Source organism: Nicotiana sylvestris, chromosome 11 (genome assembly GCF_000393655.2).
Source record: "Nicotiana sylvestris chromosome 11, ASM39365v2, whole genome shotgun sequence".
NCBI lineage: Eukaryota > Viridiplantae > Streptophyta > Magnoliopsida > Solanales > Solanaceae > Nicotiana > Nicotiana sylvestris.
In genome coordinates this window covers 67111590-67119339 of record NC_091067.1, presented here as the reverse complement: position 1 = coordinate 67119339, position 7750 = coordinate 67111590, and positions in this window count along the sequence as shown.

Genomic DNA, 7750 nt, shown 5'->3' with positions numbered 1-7750 from the left:
AGGTTACTTAGGTCTCACAATTCACGGACAATCTTAGTAGAGTCTGAGGGATCGGTACGGAGACGTCTGTATTTATCCCCCAAAGGCTACAGAGTTAGGAAAAACTTCACATCTATCCTTTCCTATCGTACGACTTGATTTCTCAATGCTAATTGAACTTCTATTCTGTTCTCACGCAGATGGTGAGAACACATACCGTTTCATCAGCTGACCAGCAACCCGAGCCCCTAGTAGCAGCTCTTGAGATGGGCAGAGGCAGAAGCCATGCTAGGGACCGAGGTAGAGGCAGAGCTCAGCCCAAAGCTCGAGCAGCAGCACCAGCAGCAGAGCCCCAGGTTGAGTTTGACCAGGAGGTTCCAGCCCAGTCAGTTCTAGTGAGGCCAGCTCAGGTCCCAAAGGGGTTCATCGCCACCCCAGTACTTTATGATGCTCTGGTTGGTTTAGTGGGCCTTATGGAGAGTGTCGCCCAGGCAGGCTTGCTTCCTGTAGCACCAGCCGACTCTCAGGCTAGAGGAGGATCCCAAACTCCTGCTACTCGCACTTTGGAGCAGATGGCTCCCCAGTTTCAGATTCCAGCAGCTCAGCCAGTTAGGGTAGTTCAGCTGGTATTGTGGCACAGACCGGAGAGGGGCCATCTATGTATGCTGATGCCTTATGGAGATTGGACAGGTTTACCAAGCTCTTCACTACCACTTACAGCGGTGCATCTTCTGAGGATCCCCAGGATTATTTAGATAGATGTCATGAGGTTCTCAGGAACGTGGGGATAGTGGAGACCAATGGGGTCGACTTTGCTGCTTTTTGCTTGTGTGGATCTGCCAAGACTTGGTAGAGATATTATTGTTTGGCTAGGCTAGCTGGGTCACCAGCTTTGACTTGGGATTAGTTTTCTTAGTTATTTCTGGAGAAGTTTCTTCCTATCACTCAGAGGGAGTACTATCGGAGGTAGTTTGAGCGTCTCCAGTAGGGTTCTATGACCGTTACTCAGCACGAGAATAGATTTACTGACTTGGCCCGTCATGCTCTTATTATACTTCCCACTAAGAGAGAGTGAGGAAATTCATTGAGGGACTCGTTCAGCCTATTCAATTGCAGATGGATACGGAGACGGGAAGCGAGATTTCTTTTCAGGATGCAGCCAATGTGGCCAATAGAGTTGAGATGGTTCTATCACAGGAGGGTGGTCAGGGGTCTGACAAGAAACCTCGTCATTTTGGTAGGTTCAGTGGTGCCTCGTCTGGGGGCAGGGATTCTTTTGGTAGGGGCCATCCTCCCAGGCCGTTTCATTCAGCACTTCAGGCTTCTCACAGTGCCCCAGGTGGTCGTGGTTCTCACATGCAGTATTCTGATCAGCAGTCCTATAGTGCATCGTCAGCTTCTATCAGTACACCTACGCTCCAGAATTTTCGGGGTCGACAGTTCCAGCAGCCGAGGGCTTGTTTTACTTGTGGAAACACGAGGCATATTGCTAAACTTTGCCTTCAAGCACCGAGCAGTTCTCAGCATCAGGGTTCCTGTGTCATGGTTTAGGCATCGAGTGTTCCACCTCCCGCTCAACCAGCTAGAGGTGGAGGTAGAGGTGTTAGAGGTGGAGGTCAAGCCGCTAGAGGTGGAGGCCAGCCAGCAGGAGGCCATCCCAGAGATGTATTATAGAGTGGCAGGGCCCAGCCCCGATGTTATGCTCTTCCAGGTAGGCCTCAGGCTAAGGCTTCCGATGCAACTATCACAGGTACTCTTTCGGTTTGTAGTAAGGATGCTTTAGTACTATTTGATCTAGGGTCTACATACTATGTGTCCTCTTATTTTGCACCGTATTTGATCATGCCTAGTGATTTTTTGAGTGCTCCTGTATATGTGTCTACACTGGTGGGTGATTCTATTGTGTTAGATCGTGTCCATCGTTCTTGTATAGTGATGATTGGGGGTCTTGAGACCCGAGTAGACTTATTACTTTTGGACATGGTTGATTTTGATGTCATATTGGGGATGGACTGATTATCACCTTACCACTCTATCTTGGACTGTCATGCCAAGACTGTGACCTTAGCCTTGTCGGGGTTGCCTTATTAGAGTGGAGAGGGACTCCTGGTCATTCTACCCGTAGTGTTATCTCATATATGAAGGCTCGGCAAATGGTTGAGAAGGGATGTTTGGCCTATTTGGCATATGTTCATGATTCTAGTGTTGAGGTTCCTTCTATAGATTATGTGCCTGTCATTCATGTGTTTCCTAAGGTGTTTCCTTCAGACCTGTCGGGCATGCCACCCGACAGGGATATTGACTTCTGCATTTATTTGGCTCCGGGAACCCAGCCCATTTCTATCCTACTGTATCGTATGGCCCCGCCTGAGTTGAAAGAATTGAAGGAGCAGTTGCAAGACTTGCTTGATAAGGGCTTTATTAGGCCTAGTGTCTCGCCTTGGGGTGCGCCAGTGTTGTTTGTTAAGAAGAAGTATGGATCGATGAAGATGTGTATAGATTACTGACAGTTGAACAAGGTTACAATCAAGAATAAGTATTCATTGCCGAGGATTGATGATTTGTTTGATCAGCTTCAAGGTGCTGAAGTATTTTCGAAGATTGACTTGAGATCTGGCTACCATCAGTTGAGGATTAAGGCATCCGATGTCCTTAATACAGCTTTCTACATTCGGTACGGGCATTATGAGTTCTTGATGATGTCATTTGGGTTAACAAATGCCCCAGCAGCTTTTATGGATTTGATGAACTAAGTACTCAAGCCTTACTTGGATTCATTTGTGATAGTCTTCATTGATGATATTTTGATTTATTCCCACAGCCAGGAGGAGCATGAGCAACATCTGAGAGTTGTTCTTCAGACTCTGAGATATAATCAGTTGTATACTAAGTTTTCGAAGTGTGAGTTCTAGTTGAGTTCAGTTACATTCTTGGGTCACGTTGTTTCAGCAGAGGGTATTCAGGTGGACCCGAAAAAGATAGAGGAAGTTAAGAACTGGCCTAGACCCGCGTCAGCTACGGAGATCCGAAGTTTCTTGGGTTTGGAGGGTTATTACCATTGGTTTGTGGAGGGGTTTTAGTCTATTGCAGCCCCGATGACTAGGTTGACCCGGAAGGGTGCCCAGTTTAGGTGGTCAGGCGAGTGTGAGGTGAGCTTTCAGAGGCTCAAGAGAGCTTTGACTACGGCACCAGTGTTGGTTTTGCCCACAGGTTCAGGGCCATATACAATTTATTGTGATGCATCTCGTATTGGACTTGGTACGGTGTTGATGCAGAATGGCAAGATCATTGCTTATGCTTCGCGGCAGTTGACGATTCTTAATAAGAACTATCCGGTTCATGATTTGGAGTTAGCAACCATTGTTCACGCGTTGAAGATTTGGAGGCACTATTTGTATGGGGTGTCATGTGAGGTTTTCACGGATCATAAGAGTTTGCAATACTTGTTCAAGAAGAAGGAGCTAAATTTGAGGCAGAGAAGGTGGTTGAAGCTATTGAAAGACTATGATATCACCATCTTATATCATCCGGGAAAGGCCAATGTGGTGGCTAATGTTTTGAGTAGGAAGTCAGCCAGTATGGGCAGTCTTGCGTATATTCTGGTCGGTGAGAGACCGCTTGCTTTGGATGTTCAGGCTTTGGCCAATCAGTTCGTAAGGTTGGATGTTTCTAAGCCTAGCCGTGTGTTAGCTTTCACAGTCGCTCGTTCTTCATTATTTAAGCGTATCTGAGATCGGCAGTATGATGATCCTCATTTGTGTGTCCTTAGAGACACACTGCGGCACGGTGGTGCCAAGCAGTTTGCAGTTGGGGAGGATGGAGTTTTGAGGATGCAGGGTTGTATTTGTGCGCCTAATGTGGATAGACTCCGGGAGTTAATTCTAGAGGAGGCCTATAGTTCCCGGTACTCTATTCATCTGGGCGCCACTAAGATGTATCAGGATTTGCGACAGCATTATTGGTGGAAGAGGATAAAGAAGGATATTGTTGCGTGTGGCTCGGTGTTTGAATTATCAACAGGTAAAGTACGAGCAAAAAAAACCTGGTGGTTTGTTCCAGAAGATAGAGATTCTTGAGTGGAAGTGGGAGCGTATCGCTATGAACTTCATTGTTGGACTCCCACGGACTCAAAGGAATACGATGCAGTATGGGTTATTGTTGATAGGCTGACCAAATCAGCACATTTCATTTTTGTGGCAGTCTCCTATTCTTCTGAGAGGTTAGCTGAGATCTATATCCGGGAGGTTGTTCGTCTACATGGTGTGCCCGTGTCTATCATTTCTGACTGAGGTACATAGTTTACCTTATATTTCTGGAGTGCAGTTTAGCGTGAGTTGGGCACATGGGTCGAGTTGAGCACAACATTTCATCCTCAGACGGATGGATAGTCCAAGCGTACTATTCAAATTTTGGAAGATATGCTCTGAGCTTGTGTTATTAACTTTGGAGGCTCGTGGGATCAGTTTTTGCCTTTAGCTGAGTTTGCCTACAACAATAGTTACCAGTCGAGCATCTAGATGTCTCCTTATGAGGCTTTATATGGTAGGCGGTGTCGGTCGCCGGTTGGATGGTTTGAGCTGGGAGAGGCTCGGTTTTTGGGTACAGATATAGTACAGGAGGCCTTGGACAAGGTCAGGATCATTCAAGATAGGCTTCGTAAAGCTCAATCTAGGCAAAAGAGTTATGCCGACCGTAAGGTTCGTGATGTGGCATTCATGGTCAGCGAGCGGGTGTTGTTTCGGGGGTCACCTATGAAGCGCGTAATGAGATTTAAGAAGAGGGGCAAGCTTAGCCCTAGATTCATTGGCCAGTTTAAAATTCTTGATCGAGTGGGAGAGGTGGCTTACAGACTTGTGTTGCCGCCGAGTTTATCAGTCGTGCATCAAGTGTTTCATGTGTCCATGCTTCAGAAATATCACGGTGATCCATCCCACGTGTTAGACTTCAGCACTATCCACTTGGACAAGGACTTGTCCTATGAGGAGGAGCCGATAGCTATTCTAGACCGGCAGGTTCATCAGTTAAGATCGAAGAGTTTCCCTTCTGTTCGTGTTCAGTGGAGAGGTCAGCCTGTTGAGGCAGCGACCTGGGAGTCTGAATCCGATATGCGGAGCCGATATCCTCATCTTTTCTCCGACTCAAGTACTTCCTTCTCATATCCGTCCGAGGACGAACGGTTGTTTTAGAGGTGGAGAATGTAATGACCCAAAAGGTCATCACTTGTTTTGGAAATAAATTCTGTGTTCCAAGGCCTTAAAACCTCCTTTTTGTCTCACCTCGATTTGCGTGCATAATTCGGGTGTGTATCCGGAAAGCTATTATGTGAAAATCTGGGAAAATGATGAATTTTGCTTTTAAAATGAATTTAAGTTGACTTTGGTCAATATTCTTGGTAAACGGACCCGGACCCGTGATCTGACAGTCTCGTAGGAGTCCGTAGTAAAATTTGGGACTTGGGCATATGCCCGGAATCAAATTTCGAGGTCCCAAGCCATAGAAATGAATTTTTTTTAAAATTATTTTTTGGAAAATATAAAGATTTTTAGAAGTGAATTGATGTAATTCTTGATGTTATCGGGCCCATATCCTTGTTCCGGAGCCCGGTACAAGCTTGAAATAATAATTAAGTTGCTTTTCTTGAATTTGGTAAGAATCAGAAGTGGTTTGGTATAAAACGGACCTATAGTTGAGAGAAAATGGAAAATTCAATGTTTTTGCGGTCTTCGCGACCGCGGTGGGATTTTTGCGGTCTAAACAATTAGTGACAATCATCGTATCATCGTTATTTCACGTATGAGATTATTAGGTACCATAGAAAGTTCATCGCTAATTATTGACTTTTTAGGACAAAAGTTACAATCATACTTAAATGCACAAGTCACATACTTTAGCGACGAAATACATATTTCGTAGCAAAATTTTTATCTACTAAGGTTTTCATCAAAAAGATGGATTATCGGTACTTATTTAGTAACATTAGCCACAATATCATTATAAATTTTTCAGGATCTACAGCTAACCAACTCATTGCAAATTTGTTGCAGGAATTATTTTTATAGATTCATTTATAGCAATAATTTCAAAAAGTCCGTAGTATATTTTTTTGTTAATTTCATCGTGGTTTGAATAATATATCTATACTATTATAAAAATAAAAAAATTAAAATAAAATATTGATCGACTTTTTGCTATTTCATAACTAAATTTTATGTTCTTAAAGTTGTAATTATATCGATTTATTTCTTTACTTATGTCAGGAATTGTTATGAATGCATTTGTATCTTAAACACAATTTTATTCCTTCAAAAAAAGATATTTTCCTTTTCTATTTTTGTTTAGGTATATTTTTAGGAGAAAAAGTTTTAATTTCTCTTTTTGCAAAATATGTGTTCCTTTTTTTTTTTCATTTACATCTAGAATATTTGCAACTAGAAATAAATTGATCATCCTCTAGAAAAAGTGATATTGAATTATTGGTATCGGGTTAGATGATTTAATATTATTTAACTATTGGGTTATTGTTTTAAACTTTTTGATTTCTCATCTTCATTCTTCAGTTCATATTTCTAGTTTAAAACTTTTAAGGAATTAGTTTTTCAGATTTTTAGTTAAACATATTTAAGCCAAATCTTATCCAATAGTTGTGCATATTTAATAGCAAGTCATAAAATACTTTCCGCATCACTTGACATAATGACAAGCATTAATTTTATGTTAAAGTCATTAATGTGCTTATAATTTTAAAACACTGGATCCGTCTCTGTTTCCTCTATAATAAAAGTATGAGTTGACGATGTTAAATATTTTACACAATGTAAGATAATAATTTTTTGTAGGTTTTAATAAATGGCAGCAATTTGGTTTAATTATTGGTATAAATACTTTTAATAATGAATTGCTACTTGTTAACAAAAAAATTACTCATGTGGTATTTTGTGGTAATACAATAAATTCAAAGTGTTAATAAATTTGGCAACAATATTTTTGCAGTTGGTACAGTAAAACTATTTTATCATTGACAAAATACTTAATTTTCTTTCATCATAAAATAAAATACTTAATTTTTGGAAAAAAAAGTTGTTTCTATTTTTTCTTCAGTTTCACAAAAAGTAGCGGCAAGTTTCCCTCCTTTCCCACCCAAATCTCTCTTTTAATTGACTATTGCCGCCTATTTTTAGTTCCTCCCTATTTTTCCTCCTCATATCACGTTAAGTATCACTTCATCCTCCAAATCAAACCGCTTCCCTAGTAAAATCTGCAATTTCACCATCGATTTATCACCTCTCTCCCATGTGTCTCTTTTCCAAAACTATTTGTTGATTTAAAAGCATAGAAGATCAAATCTAGGATGATGGGCGTTTTAAGACAAGGTATATTACCTACTTTACTTTCTTTCAATATGTATTTAGGGCATTACAAATTAGGTATGTATTTATTAGGGTGTTCTTATTATTATTTTTTAATTAATTGTAAGCATATGAAGAAATTTTGACTACTCTTGTTTAATTTTTCAGAGATTAACTGCTCAAAAGTTTACCGTCCAGTCTGAATTCTTGTGGTAATGATTAAAGAACAATTGGAGAAGTGTCTCTATCAATACTTATTTCTCATTCTATAATTTCAATTAATATTTAATTTGTAATTATACGTTTACAATGTATTTTTTCTAATTCATGTGATAAAAAAGTATGTATTAAATTTATAACTTCTTTTCCTTTTCGCAAGTACATGAAGATTGAAATTTATTCAAGAGTGAAGCTATTAGACATGC